Source organism: Eumetopias jubatus, unplaced genomic scaffold (genome assembly GCF_037043125.1).
Source record: "Eumetopias jubatus isolate StellerSeaLion01/CBP00866 unplaced genomic scaffold, mEumJub1_p1.0 scaffold_3, whole genome shotgun sequence".
Lineage (NCBI taxonomy): Eukaryota > Metazoa > Chordata > Mammalia > Carnivora > Otariidae > Eumetopias > Eumetopias jubatus.
Genome location: NW_028274809.1, coordinates 171,920,777 through 171,936,943, shown reverse-complemented (window position 1 = coordinate 171,936,943; position 16,167 = coordinate 171,920,777). Strand labels below are relative to the sequence as shown.

Below are 16,167 nucleotides of genomic sequence, written 5' to 3'. Positions count from 1 at the left end.
TACTTTTAACCTATCAATATTGATCAAGAGAAAAATGTGTTTATTTTAGTTGATACCAACAGAAGTCTCAATCACTTTGGTTACAGATGTTTGAAAATAGTGAAAACCAATGCATAGAAAATGCATAACTGAAATGGCATTCAATATACTTAAGTTTTTTTCAGTTGTGTTTTAATTTATTCATTACTTCCAAACTTAGCATCAAAATGTATCAAATATCCCCCCACCCCTGTACATACATACACACACACACACACACACACACACACACACACACACACACACAGAGGATTTGGCCCAACACTGAAAAAGCCCATTTCAAAACTCATTTAGCTCCTTCATGTTTTCTATATATCCTACCTTATTCCTTTAGAAAACCTCCTTCTCAGAGAACTCACGTATCAGGAATTATTCTATTCCCTATTCCTTGACTCCAACAAATTCATTCTACCTTTACATTATTTCTCAAATCTGTCTATGCATTTATGTCATTTTCCCTCCGTTGTTGTAACTAGCAGCTAGATGTGTGTATATTCCCATAAAATGGATTTCTATCCCAGGTTCACAAAATTTCTGTACTCTCTCTTTATTGTTTGAGTATTCATATCTGATATTTACTATTTTTCCAGGTAAAAACCATGTTTTCCTTTTAAATGACAACTTAATTAACATTATTTCTTCTCTTGGCTGCTACTTTGCTAACAATTAAGTCCCCACCTTTCAAAAACATTACATCTGACACAGACAGAGCCAGTGTGAACAGAGGCCCCAAACCAGGACTTTTGGAATCACAAGAACAGCAAAACCAGCCTTTCTCTTCACTTAGAAAAGGACTGTGAATCTGACGGTCTAAAGCTCCAATTTCCAAACACAGAAAACCTTGAGTTCAATGTAAAAATGGAAACCAAAATGTATCAGAAATGAAATACAGTACCTCCTAATATACTCAAGGTCAAGATGCCTCTTAAGAAATTAGTATCTGGGGCGCCTGGGTGGCTCAGTTGGTTAAGCGACTGCCTTCGGCTCAGGTCATGATCCTGGAGTCCTGGGATCGAGTCCCACATCGGGCTCCCTGCTCAGCAGGGAGTCTGCTTCTCCCTCTGACCCTCCCCCCTCTCATGTGCTCTCTCTCTCTCATTCTCGCTCTCTCAAATAAATAAATAAAATCTTTAAAAAAAAAAAAAGAAATTAGTATCTGATCATCTACCTGGCCTCTTGTATTAGGAATGGTCCCACTCCAGCATTTCTAAAGGAAGATGTTTTTGTTTCTATCTCATTTCCCAAAGGGGTATAAAATCTACTAAAAGGGATATAATCAATAATAAATCAGCTCACTCACAAAATAAATCAGCTCACTCATTCCCAGATAATGATTTTTGGTTGCTGAGCGTAGTCAATAGTCAGCACATTGTTTCAAAGTTCAGAGTAATCTGAGAAGAGAATTCAACAGTGACAGCTACATTTGCTGACAGGTTTATGTAAGACACACATACATTTTTTCCAGTATGTATGCCAAAGGACCAAGACCTTTGATCATCAAAATAAGTTATTTTGTACATTATGGTGCACAGAACAATAGCGGAAAGAGACTTATCAAAGAATGACCAAAAGGCATTTTGCAAAAGGTTCATATCACTCTGAAGCAGAAGCACTGGAACCCAATGCCTTGTGGTCCTCCTCATATCTTGACCCCTGCTCTTCTTTGGTTGCAGGGGCCTCAGTGGGAGCTGTCTGTTCTAAATGTTCTACTGGCTTCTCCTCCTCATTCTCCTTCTGAAGATAGAGGGTGGGGTATTTCTGCATGCATTCCTGCATGGCCCAAAATTGGTCTACACAGTCTGATGGCGTGACATTCTCTATGCTATAGTGCAAGTAGTAAAAGGCCCACTTGAACTGTTCCTCACAGGGGCCACTGGCCATTCCCCACAGGGGCCACTCTCACGGGCAGTTCCAGTTAAAAATGTCTCCATTTGGCAAGATCAACCCATGCTCATGAGGATCCCTGAGATCATATGCACCAGCTCTGCACTGCTTGGAGTTTCATGGCTATCACAGGTCACAGATAGGATTCGCTCTTTCCCTTCCAGAGGGCAGGAGGCCATGGATGCAGCCCATGAGTCAGACCTCCAAGCTACAGCAGCGTGCTCCTTCTATGACCTCTGTCCGCAGGGAGGACAGGCAGCTGCGAGGCCCACGCAGACCCGCTCCCAACAGGCCTGCCCACCAAGTGCCTGCCTCCGCCTGATACTTACTATTATTTTAATAGCTTGACTTATCTCATGTATATTTTTTTCTGCCCAAATAACTTTCACTTTTCCTCTAGCACTGGAGTATTTTCAGGAATTTTGAGTCATAACTTGCACTGTGTCATTAACCTGTGTGATCTTGATGATGTCCACCTTACATTTTTCGTATGAATAGCATCAATAAAATATTTTAAAACTTACAGTGATTACCATTTTAATAAGCCTGTACATGTCTTTTGATACATTTCCTAAATAATGTGTCATAATGAAGCAAAAAATGTTTTTTTTCCTTTTTTCACAAATTAGCAATGGCAGGCTGAAAGATATTTAAGTAATATAATACAATATGCCCAAGTTTATATACATAGTAAGTGGTGAAATCACACTCTGGTCCATTACTTATAGCCCATACTCATTTCACATCTTTATATTGCCTACGAAAAAACTTTATAAAAGGTCATAAAATGCAAAAAAAAAAATTGTTTTGCTTGCTATATTTAACAAAATTATTTTGATTTCTGCCAATGTCTTTCTAACAAACATTATGACTTTATGTATTTATTTATTTGCATACCTGCATCTACCTTGATTGTGAGCAAACTAAGGCCATTAGACGACCTACCAAATTTAGGAATTAAAAAAATTACTGAAATTACATCATGACATTATACATTCCTCTGTATCCTACTCTTCTGGTGGCTTTTACCCTCAGCTTTATTAACTGACATATAATACTGTGTAATTTAAGGTAATTTGATACACATATATATTGTGAAATGATTACTACCACCTCACATAATGACCTGTGTATGTGTGAGTGATGAGAACATTTAAGATCGTTAAGTATTTTAGATTTTAAGTATTAAGTATACTTAAGTATTTAAGATTTTAAGTATATATTAACAATAGTCATCATGCTGTACATTAAATAGAACTTTTTCATTTTATAAAATGTAGTTTGTACTCTTTGACCATTACCTCCTAATCCAATCCTCCAGCCCCTGGCAATCACCAATCCAGTTTTTCTAGGAGTTTTGAGTTTTCAGAACTCACGTATTAGTGAGATCATGCAGTATTTGTCTTTCTCTGACTTATTTCACGGGTAATGCCCTCAAGGTCCATCCATATTGCCGCAAATGGCAGGATTTTCTTCTTCTTCTTCTTCTTCTTTTTAAACATTTCTTTATTTTTATTTGAGAGAGAGAGACTGGGGTGGGAGGGGCAGAAGGAGATGGAGAGAGAACCTTAAGCAGACTCTGCACAGAGCCAGGAGCCCAACGGGGGGCTCGATCTCAGGACTCAGATCAGGACCTGAGTTGAAGCCAAGAGTCAGTCACTTAATTGCGCCATCCAGGCGCCCCTGGATTTTCTTTTTATGGCTGAATAATTCTTCGAGGAATCTATAAACTATCTTCCACATTGGTTGTCTGAATGTGCATTCCGACCTACAGGGCACAATGGTTCCCTTTTCTCCATTCTCCCCAACACTTGTTATTTTTTGTCTTTTTTTTAATTATGTTATGTTAATCACCATACATCATTAGTTTTTGATGTAGTGTTCCATGATTCATTGTTTGCGTATAACACCCAGTGCTCCATGCAGTACGTGCCCTCTTTAATACCCATCACTGGGCTAACCCATCTCCCCACCCCCCTCCCCTCTAGAACCCTCAGTTTGTTTCTGAGTCCATAGTCTCACATGGTTCGTCTCCCCCTCCGATTCCCCCGCTTCATTTTTCCCTTCCTGCTATTTTTTTTTTTAACATATAATGTATTATCTGTTTCAGAGGTATAAGTCTGTGATTCAGCAGTCTTACATAATTCACAGCGCTTACTATAGCACATATCTTTGTCTTTTTAATAAGAGCCATCTAACAGGTGTGAGGTGATAGCTCATTGTGGTTTTTAGTTGAATTTTCCTGATGATTAGTGATGTTAAGCACTATTTTCATGTACCTATTGGCTATTTGTATGTTCTCTTTGTAAAAATGTCTGTTCAGGTGTCCTCTCCTGGCACCACATTTTGAATGATGCCACCACCAAAACTGATTATCTGAAAATCAGTGAATGCAAAGTCACTGTTCTCACTTATCTTATATATGCTTACACTTAAAAAAGTGGCAATGCTTCTGGTATGTACAAGAAACATCTGAACTCTTATTTACTAAAATATACATGAAATTCAACACAGTTTTTTCTCTAATATTTACACTAGTATATTCGGTGATCTGTGTTGCATTTTGTGGTTCATGCATCTATTTCAGTGAACTATTTACTCAAACCTACAACACTGGGTCTCTGACTTTTAGAGCAGTTTTTGTTTTTTTCCCAATGAATAAATGTTTTAAAACAAAACACTATTTTGAGTTGAGAGAAAGCCTAGATAAGAATATTTTGATTTAATTTTTATCATATGGATAGTAGAAATTCTTTCTTGGTCTTGGTGAAATTTCATAGTTTATATATTTGAATATCTAGGATTCATAAGTTGATCTTTTATTTGGTTTCATAGAAAATGCTACAACAGACAGTGCTTCTCAACTGCTACTTTAAACTAAAAATTCCAAGACATATAAACCTTTGCAACTAACTTGGAATCAGAAGGGGTAGAAAAAGAGTGTTTTCCATATATATACTATTGTATCATTTCCAAAACAACAAAAAATTATATTTAATTGAAGTAATTTTACAATTACTTGCTGAATACTGAATACATATGCTATGCCAACTATGGTATTAGGTATACAAATTCCAACGGATACAATTTGTATTTTCAAGTAGCTCTAGTTCTTTCAAGGGATATAGACATGTAAACAATTAATTGTAAAGCAATCCAAGAGTGTCTTTGTTATTATATTAACAACGTTTAATGAAAGTCTAAGGGAATTTGTCACTTGGTCATACATAAGTTATTGAGTAATGTGAAGAATCTATTCTTTTTTTTCATTTTCCACAAATAAGTTGGATTATATGACTCTTTGTTAACAATCTGACTCAAAGTACTGAGAATTAAAATACCATATTTAGGGAATATGTAAATTTATTACTTTCAATATGCAAATTGTCAGGGTTATTTTATAATGTGAATCACTTCAAATATAGGAAACGTTTGCATATCCAGTTTGTTTTCCCTACGTTCTATCATATGGATTGGTTTCTGAGTACTCAGGTTAATTAACTAATCACTGCATTGTCAAGCTCTATTATGCTCTCTGCTGAAATCCTATCACTGACTTGTTCTGGGTTGTGATTTATCTTAGGAACTGAGAGCCAAGGCTGGAACACTCTGAACAGAATGTTCTATTTCTGTATAAGATGATAGATGTTGCTCTTGCCCAGAATGACAACACTTTGCACTGCTCCCAATCCGTAAATTGTTCCATTTGCTTGGCATAGTAAGTATACTGATGTATTTAATTCTTTCTACCAGGGCCATGCTGTTCAATTCCTCTCTGCTAGCCAAATATACCAGAAGTCTTAAATTTCTCATCAATAGGGAGACTAAATGTTATCTTTCATATGTAAAAGTAGTGTTACTATCCTGCTATTAGTATTTCTGAGTTACTGTATTTTCAAAATTCAAGATTAGAAAAAGATTTGTTGTGATCTTTTCACTTTTATCAACTACTCTGTCGAAGCCCAGAAAAGATCCTGACAAAAAAATTGTCTACAATCACAGGTACAATCTGTGGAAATGATTTAATATTTATATAACTAACTACCACCTCTTTTCAAAATGAACTTTCATTTCTTTGAGTCCCTTTCATATATTGCAAATGAAAAAGAAAAGTGCTTGTTTTGGCTTTACATATAAATTACAGAATGATATGACTCCATTATATTTAGCTATGGTGCCATGTACAATTTTGCTTTCTCTTTTATCACAGTTCCTTTTTTTTTTTTTTTAAATGAGTATGGAATGCTTTTAGTTCCCCCAAAAGGAGAATGCCTCAAGGAAACGTTTGGAGCGTTCAGTGCCAAGTGTTACCGGTTTCCTTCACACTTTCATAGGACCAGAATTAAATTCTGTGCTTACCATCTAAGTTAGGGGACATGGAATTATGACCCACTGACTCCACCCAGCCCATTACCCCATTTTGTAAAGCAAGTTTTATTGGAGCAATGCTCACTTATTCCATGTTATCTATGGCTGTTTTAGCACAACGTTAGCAGACATGACTTTCACTGCCACAGAGACTTTGTGGCCTATAAAGCCTAAAATATTCACTAGTATGAGATTTACTGAAAAAGGTTGTTGACTTTGATCTAACTCAGAGTGCAAAATTGGAGTTGATTCTGGTGTTATTTTGTCCTGTGTAGTTTTTGGAATTCACTCAATTAGTTCTACTCTTGTTACTCATAGGGTTGTTAGGAAGACCACATTAATTAAATAAGCTAATATTTGCAAGTAATTAAAAAAAAAACACCTAGGTCTTAAGAAGGGCCATATAAATGCTGTTAATAAAAAATGGAAATGAACTTAGCAAATATGCTAATTCAAAGAATGCCAGACCCCTTGATATCTATTAAACCAAAGTGTGGATTCCGGCAGTGTTCAGATATTCATTATTAAAATCAAGCATAACCTTGACTATATCAGGCAAATTATGAGAAAGCAGAAACTCTTTTTCTAAAGATAATTACTAATAAATTTATGTAAGTGAAAAAAGACTTGATGGATTTTCGGGTATAAACATATTCTAGAGAAAATTGTACATGTCTTTGCTAACTAGTCAGAAGCTAGGAGACAACAAGTTTTTGGATTGTTTTAGTAAATAGTTGAATATATTATAGTAATATTTATTTTGAGATATTACTCTTGTTTACATTGCATTCAATGAAAGTGTTCATTTGATATTAAAGTGTTATAATGCTGCAGTTACACACACACACACACACACACAAATATTTCAGAACTTAAGAAGAGGAAATAGAAAAATTTGTGAATAATTTTTATGGTTTAAATGTCTGTTTCTATTTCCAGAACTAAGAGTATAGTATGTCTAGTCACATAGTTCCATGCAAATTTGGCTGTGTTTGGTTTCAGGTGCTCATTTATGTTAATGATGATACATCTTTTGATTAATAAATATGGGATTCTTTTGCATATTTTAGTCTCCTCACATTCTTTCTAAACTACTTTTTTAGGAAAGTAATGAGGCAGAATTTGCTTCTCTATTCATAAAAAAAAATCTCCAAATTTTTTGTAGTTCAAATGATCGCAGATTTAAGTGGACAGATTACTAAGATGTCTATACAATGTTTTGACTGACTGATTATGAGTCAGTTATATATAGCCTCTACAGCATTTAGAGGAATACAGATCAGAATGAAATATGCAAAAAATGTGATGTTAACATTTTCATGATGTATCAATGAATTTAAAGATGGCGTAATATAAAACAGTGGTTTTATATCTCTTTAAGGAGGAGTAACTTATTTTGAGAAAAATTTTTTGGAAATCTAAATTCAAGTATTAAAGTGGAGATTCTATAGTTAAAGTATGTTGCTGTTGACTGTGTCTATCAGCTGTTTCCACAAAAATTCTGTTGAACAAACCATCTTAAAACTCAACTATTTGAAATAATAACCATTTATTCTCCCTCATTTGTCTGAAAATCATCTGGGGATTGATTAATAAAGGCTGGGCTCAGCTTGGCTTGGCTCCAAAGTCTCCATCTGCTCCATATGTCTCATCCTCCTTCAATCAATGGGTTATCTGGACCACTTCTTCACGTGACAGCAGCAGATTTACAAGAGCACAGAGCCAACTGCACAAATACATTTCAAACTTCTGATTGCATAACCACTGTTAACATCTTTAATTTTATTTTATTACGTTATGTTAGTCACTATACATTACATCATTATTTTTTGATGCAGTGTTCCATGATTCATTGTTTGCGTATAGTACCCAGTGCTCCATGCAGTATGTGCCCTCCTTAATACCCATCACCAGGCTAACCCATCCCCCCATCCCCCTCCTGTCTAGAACCCTCAGTTTGTTTCTCAGAGCCCATAGTCTCTCATGGTTCGTCTCCCCCTCTGATTTCCCCTTCATTTTTTTTTTAATCATATAATGTATTATTTGTTTCAGAGGTACAGGTCTGTGATTCATCAGTCTTACACAATTCACAGCGTTCACCATAGCACATACCCTCCCCAATGTCTATCACCCAGCCACCCCATCCCTCCCACCCCCCACCACTCCAGCAACCCTCAGTTTGTTTCCTGAGATTAAGAATTCCTCATATCAGCGAGATCATATGATATTTGTCTTTCTCTGATTGACTTATTTCACTTAGCATAATACTCTAACATCTTATGGAACAATACAAATCACATGAGTAAGCCTAACATCCAGAGTTGGGGAAATAGATTTCACTAACTATGATGCAATGGCTAATCACATAAGAGTGTCAATGTGATAGGATTAATACCCTCCCCATTTTGGTTTGGCAAGTGCAGGATTTAATATTTTGAAAAATAATTTAGTTTACACAGTGCCCTCTACCCCAACTAATTTGTTCAACTAATCTTCAATACTCCTTTATCACCAGTAGCACAAGAAGCATCAACGAGGAAACCTAAGGTTTTGTAGAGAATAAGCACTGGTTTTGGAATCAGACTAGAAACAATCAATCTAACTCCAGACACTGAAATTACTAATTTTGCAACTTTAAATAAATCACTTAAATTTTCTATGCTTTAATTTCTTCTTCTTTAAAATGGTAGAGGGGCACCTGGATGGCGCACTTGGTTAGATGTCCAACTCTTGGTTCCGGCTCAGGTTGTGATCTCATGGTCCTGAGTCAAACTCTGTGCTCAGCATGGAGCCTGCTCAAGCTTCTCTCTCCCTCTCCCCCTCATGATCTCTCTCTCTCAAATAAATAAATAAATCTTTAAAAAAATAAAATAAAATGGTAGAAACATGCTCCATGGAACTGATGTTCAAGACGACTAGATGAGAGATACAGATACAGAAACAGACACAGATAGAGACATATGGACATGTAAACCCCTGTCACCCCCAGGCCAGGGTTTAAAATAGAGTGTTACTATGATGGTTATTAATTATTTCTTATCTCGATGACATTTTCTTGCATTTATTCCCTTGAACACCACCCTTTTCCAACTTTCGGTTCTCATCAGATGCCTTGTCTTTTCATAAAAATTTCTGGTCACTTCCATGGACATATTATTCAAATATCCTAATTCTTCAACACTATTGCTTACTCTGTCAATGCAGAGTATGACTTCTCATAGATATCATTTTTTGTTAGAGCTATATATGGTGTGTCTTGTAAAGTGGGGAGGATGCATATCCTTCCATTTGCCATGGCATTCTTATTTTGACACATATATCTTATTAGTTTCTCCTCTGATTTCTTATTGTTATAAAAATGGGACCTAGCCAAGAAAAGTATCTACTTTAAAAAACTATGATAAAATATGAGGCCAAATTTTATTAAAGATATTCTCAGAGAATGAACTCTTTTCTTGCTGGGCTCCTTATATATTCAGAGAAGTAGATTCTTGTCAAGAAAAATAATTTAGTCTACTATCAGACAAAGCTACAGAGTTTGCATCTCAATGTTGGTGTTAAAGTAGACTGAATTGAATAACTTCATCCGCATGGATAATGTGTTTATTATTTTACTAGGAACTCATATTTTATAATTATAACGATTCAAATGAATTTTATTAATACTTAAATTGGTTAAATAATTATTTAAATATTAACTGCATTGTTACTAAGAAGAAAACTATTTAAACATTAAATCATCTTAATACAAATTTTCATGAATTATTTCTGAAATATGAAACAAGATAGAATAAAATGATTCAGTCACTTTAATGAAAAACAAAAATATATGAAGTAACAAACTGTTTTAAAAGGATATTCCCATTTGATTATAAAGCTTATTTGTTATTGAATAATGGGGTATACTTGCACTTGAACAGAAATGGATTTAATTTGCTACAATAGCCCTGTGGCTATGTGTTGCCACATAGTTGCAGAAATTTCATTTTTTTGAGTGACAAAACAATTACTATTGGAATCTCTTGCTGGTTGACAGGAAATACGACTTTACAAATGGTAAACAGAAAATTCCAAAAAGGAGAGCTATCTTTCTTTGTTGATGAATCCTCTAAGGATTATTGTACTATTGTATAAAAAACCAATTTACTTAGCCAAAAAACTGGGACATCTCTTACTAACTTTTCATCTGACCCAATTATAATTGTATTTTTGTGATGGGTGTGAACGTTGTCTTTCTTCCTTCCACTACTGACCTAATTTGAAAGAAAAAAAAAATCACTGGAAAGAATAATCACAAATACCTATAAATAAATATTTTTTAATTTTGAAAAAAAATCTAAGAAAATATAGTAAACTCTAATGTTAGAAATTCTCTTCAAACATGTTTTAATTGCACTGTATTATTTTTTAGGAAAGTGCCTCTTTAAAACAGTTTTAAACTGATCAAAAAGGCTCACTTAAGCTATTGTCTTTTTTAAATCACAAACCAAATAGATGTTTCTAAATACATGAAGTCTTCATTTCTTATGATGTAATGTAATAAATTATCAGTCACACCTGGGATTAGACTTCTGTAAGAATTACATAATTTAAATATTTCTGATTAAGAAATGACTGAAGTAAGTGGGAAATAGCTTTCATCCCATGGATTCACAGAGGGTGACAATTCCTAGGCCTGTCTTAGACAAAAGTAGCAGTCACTGTTTCTTCTAGCTAAAGGTGAATGCGGAGTTTAGCTAATCTACTCCATGGTACTGATGCCTCAGCATCTATTTTGTTTGACCCAGCAGCCTGCAGGGACCTTAAACTTAAACTAGCCCCTCACACAGCAACTCACAGTCAGCCACCCACAGACACCTAGACAGCAACCCACAGTCAAAAGAAAATGTAAATTCTTTTTTTCCTCTTTTTTCCTTATTTCTTTATTTAAGTTCAATCAGCCAACATACAGTACATCATTAGATTTTTGGTGCAATGTTCAATGATTCATTAGTTGTGCATAACACCCAGTGCTCTTCACAACACGTGCCCTCCTTAACACCTATCACCCGGTTACCCCATCCCCCCACTCCCTCCCTTCTGTAACCCTCAGTTTGTTACCTGGAGTCCAGTCTCTCATGGTTTGTCTCTCCCTCTCATTTCTTACCATTCAGTTTTCCCTCCCTTCCCCTATGGTATGCTGCATTATTCCTTATGTTCCACATATAAGTGAAACCTTATGATAATTGCCTTTCTCTGCTTGACTTATTTCACTTAGCATAATCCCCTCCAGTTCCGTCCATGGAAATATAAATTCTTATAAGACCTTCCCAACAGCCCTTGAGATCAACAGTCTCCCCTGACTCTCAGTGCCTTCCCCAAGACCCCAGAGGAGCTTATCAAAATTTGCTCTTTAGTTTTGAATTTCCCAGTCTGGCCCTATCTCAGGAACTGCAAATCACTTCCACTCACATACCCTAAAAGGCATGTAGCCCAGATTCTGCCTCTACCTTTGCCTGCACCCTGCCTTGACCTTCTTGTGTGGCCCCTTGAGGCATGCCAGGTACTTCCTTTAGGACCTGTGAGTGATAAAACTTCTCCATTCAAGTTCTCTTATGGTCTCTTAATGAACCTCAGCTCACCATCCTTCACCCTGTGCTCTATTTAAAAAGTGTTAATTTGACAGATTCATAACAAGATGTGAATGGATTTTGTGTACTGTGACAGCCTGAATGAGAAATCAATTCTAGTACAAACTAAATAAGAATTCCATGATAAAAATATTAATAAGCATGGCACATTCATTGGAGTACCAAAAGCAAGCTCACCTCAGCAAGTACCACTATATTTTTAAACGCTCCTGTTGCCTTTGATTTAAAAATATTTATTGCATGTTGGATTTTCATTCCTGGCTTTAAGATATGCATTTACATCATTTCAAAGGTAAAATAAATTTTCTCTTCTAATACTTCCCAAAAAAATAGTTGTTTCTCTCCCTATACATAAAATACACTGCTGACTTCTGATAAAAGATGACAGATTAAATATACTCATTACATCATGTTACCCCAAACTCCATTAAAATGACTATTTGAACATGTAAACTCGGGGGATAAAAGAGAGGAAAAGTGGTGAATAAATGGAAAAAAAAAGGTATCTTGAGGGTTGAAAAGCTGATGCATGGTTGGTCACTGAATTAGTGGCCATGAAAATGCTGGCTACTAAACTGGTAGTTGGAAAGTCAATGAACAACTGGGTTTAGACTGCACAGGAATTTGCTGAATCAGCTATGCAAGCAGAATCTCACAGTAGATGTTTTAAATAACCCATTTTAGTGTTGCCAGACAGTATCTACCAAGATTATGAATTAGGATAGGTTTGTGGCTCCATAGTTCTAATCAAATGAAGATAAATCATAAAAGAGGTGAACACTAATTCCAGGAACAACAAACCAAACAGCCAATAAATGACAACCACAATAAAAACAAAAATTTCTGAAAAATGCTTAGGGAGAAAAAAGACTTCAAGGCCCACTGTTTTTGTACAGTTTGGGAAAGGGCAGTGGTTGAGGTATATGTAAGATGATATTAAGAAGCTGAAGGAAAAAAAATTAAAATTCATGTATTTTCCTTTGTTTTTTTGTTTTGTTTTACTGTGTGGAATCAACACTGATGGCCTTTCTCTATGGAATTTGTTGCAACAACTTTGACCACTGATGCTTGATGCTACAGTAGGTGATGTCCACTGGATAAATAGCGTGGTAACATTAAATCATTGGTGTATAGGGAACTGGAGGGAAAAAAATGCAAACTAGTATTCTGTTAGGTACTCATAAACCAGGACAGGTATGCTATAAAGTAATGAGTTTTTTTGCCCTCAGTGCAAATTCTTCCTAAGGGTTCAAAATGAAACACTTACCAGAGAGGCTACTTTGTGGAAAAGTCAAACAGGAATGACCAATACAACTAAAGTCATTATAATATTTTTTACATGGTATACTCTGAATCGCATAAATCAGAAGGGCTGCCAGGGCTGTCATAGAAAGATTATAAAGCAATTTCATTCAGAAATGTTTGTGGGTAAAATAGTGAATTTGGCAAGAGGGGTAATAAAAATTGTCTTGTGTTTCTATAAAATGAGTTTTCTGTCAAGTGTTTATAAAATACAATACCTCTCACAAAAATGGGTGGGTTATTATAACATACTTAGAAACATTTATATTTTCTAGGGGTTTAATGCAAGAAAGACTTCTTAATAATTTTGCCATGTAAGAAATCCACTGTTTTTGGCCAGTAGTAATGAAATATCACTACCTAATATGTTAAAATAAATGTTTAATATTAACATACATTTGGGTATTTGTACAGTGTTTTTCACTATATTTAACTTTGTTATGGTATAAAAATAACCATGTACTAAAATAATATTGTCTATATAAACTATACAGAGTAACTTATTTGCTTATATTTAATAAATACATTAATGTATATTTCCAACATATCAAGATTTCCTGAGTAGTTCAAGAGGCAGAAATATATCATTATATAAGCAACTATATCCTCTCCTAATTATTTTCAACACTAACATTATAAATTTATACCTATGTGCATCATCATAAAAATTTTATATGAGTATTTATTCCAGGAAACTGGATGCTTGATATTCATCAGCAAATTTACTGCAATTATGGTAGCACTGTATATTTGAAATGACCATCTGAATAATCCTAAATGTTAGAATATAATGAGAATTATATTTCTAATACTATCAATGCTATAGATACCTGGGTATAGTGTTAAAGTAGGCTCTATTAATGATAAAAGTAAAATAAAATAGGTCTTTATATGATAATGCAACACTTCTTAAATGAGCTACATTATTAGAAATTCCACAATGGTCAGTTATATAATTTACAGTTTAGCATGTACATCAACTCAAAAATCACTTAAGGCCTAGTATGCGAAGGATTCAATGACAATAACTGGAAAAACTGAATGTGTTAATGAGTAGAGATTGTCATAACTCACAGACAAGTGAAACAGCTACAATCATTCCTTTGATCTATGTAGAAATTTCTCTGTCTTTAGGCAAATGGTAAGGAAAGAATAAATGGATTCTTCAAAAGCATTTTCTTATTAACTACTGTGGAAGCAGAAATTTTCAGTCAGTGTATTACAAACTTTTTAAACTTCGGTTTAAAAAAAGGGAATTAATTATTACCATGCAATATATAGCACCACTTCTTTCATTTTCAATAACAAATTTTAGGGGGCCTAAGAAATGAAGATAATCAAACTTGAAAAAGAAGAAAAACCAAATGCTCAATTTTAATTAGAAACTGAAATAGCTTTGAAGTCACATAAAATAATGAATTTTAAATTCTACTTATTTGAACAAATTTAATAAACATGTATAATGAAACTATCACATACTATATATCTTTCACTTTTTCACTATAAGAAGGTTATAGCTTGTTTCTAACGTTACTAAAAAACTTCCATTAAAATATCTCGAGTACAACAAAATTAGATCAATTAAAACACAAATATTTTAAACTATCTACATGGTGTCTTATTAAATATTGACAACATAGTGACATATACATATAGTTGCTCTTAGAGCAAACAGCATGAACAAAATATAAGACCTGTGTGTATGAACCAAGTGCCACAGGTACTGATTATATAAACTAGCAAGGAGCTTGGCATAATCTTCTGTATTCAAACTTATTGAAAAAAAAAAACATAACAGGCAAACCAGATCACTGCAATAAAACAAACATCGCAATAAAATGAGTCAAATGAATTTTCTGGTTTCCCAGTGCATACAAAGTTATGTTTCCACTACACTATAGATTGTTAAATGTGCAATAGTATCTATTCTGGAAAAAAACAAGGCACATACCTTAATTTAAAAAAGTTTATCGACAAAAATGCTAATTTACATCAACTGAACTTTCAGCAAGTCGTAATAAGTCATCACAAATCAATAAAGCAAATATAATAATAAGGAAGAAATTTGATATATTGTGAGAATTACCAGACTGTGACACAGACACACAAAGTAAGCAAATGCTGGTGGGAAAATGGCACCAACAGATTTGCTCCATGCAGGGTTGCCACAAACCATCAATTTGTAAAAAATACTCAGTATCTGCAAAGCACAATAAAATGAGGTATGCCTTAATGCTTTAAAATACTTGGCACTATTGAAACATTTTTTTCATGAAGGAAATCAACTTCAGATACAGTCAACTGTGTTTCTACGAAAGTACACTGTCAGATTATTTTGTATGCAATCTAGATTATTTTATCATTCACTGTATATTATTTTTTCTTCTAGAATTTGAACAGTTAATTATGACATAAAAGGAAAATCAAGGGTTTTCGCATATGAATACCTTTTCATGCAAAGGATCTAAATTTAACTCTTTAAAATGTTTATTAATATTTTCCTAATAAATATACGTTGAGAAATAAATCTAACACGTGATTTTGATTCTGAATTACACCTAAATCCATGTTTATGCCTAAAATCAGTAAGACCGATTTATTTAACTCTATATTACACAGCTTTTTCCCAGTCCTCCTTGTGCCAAGATCTTATACTGAAGCTGTTTTGTGGTAATAATATAATCTATCATCTTAAAACCTAGACTATGATATTAAATTTAAAAATTCAATTTAGTATTTGTTTATATGTCTACACTTAGGAAATTTAAAATAATGTATATGTACTTGAAGTAGCATAATTCTGCCACTTTTTCTATATAATAAAAATGATCAGGAACAGATGACAAAGGGTGATGTTAGCTACCATAGTGAGAAATACACCATTCTTTACCTAGTTCGATGCAAGCCAATTCTCAGACTCAAAGATCCTTGATTCAAAAGAGTA

General features: G+C 34.4%; 1 pseudogene; it reads right to left on the bottom strand.

The window, feature by feature from the left end:
- Window positions 1-1,632: 1,632 nt before the first annotated feature.
- On the bottom strand, window positions 1,633-2,102 carry LOC114211516 (mitochondrial intermembrane space import and assembly protein 40 pseudogene; annotated as a pseudogene).
- Between the last annotated feature and the right edge of the window lie 14,065 nt (window positions 2,103-16,167).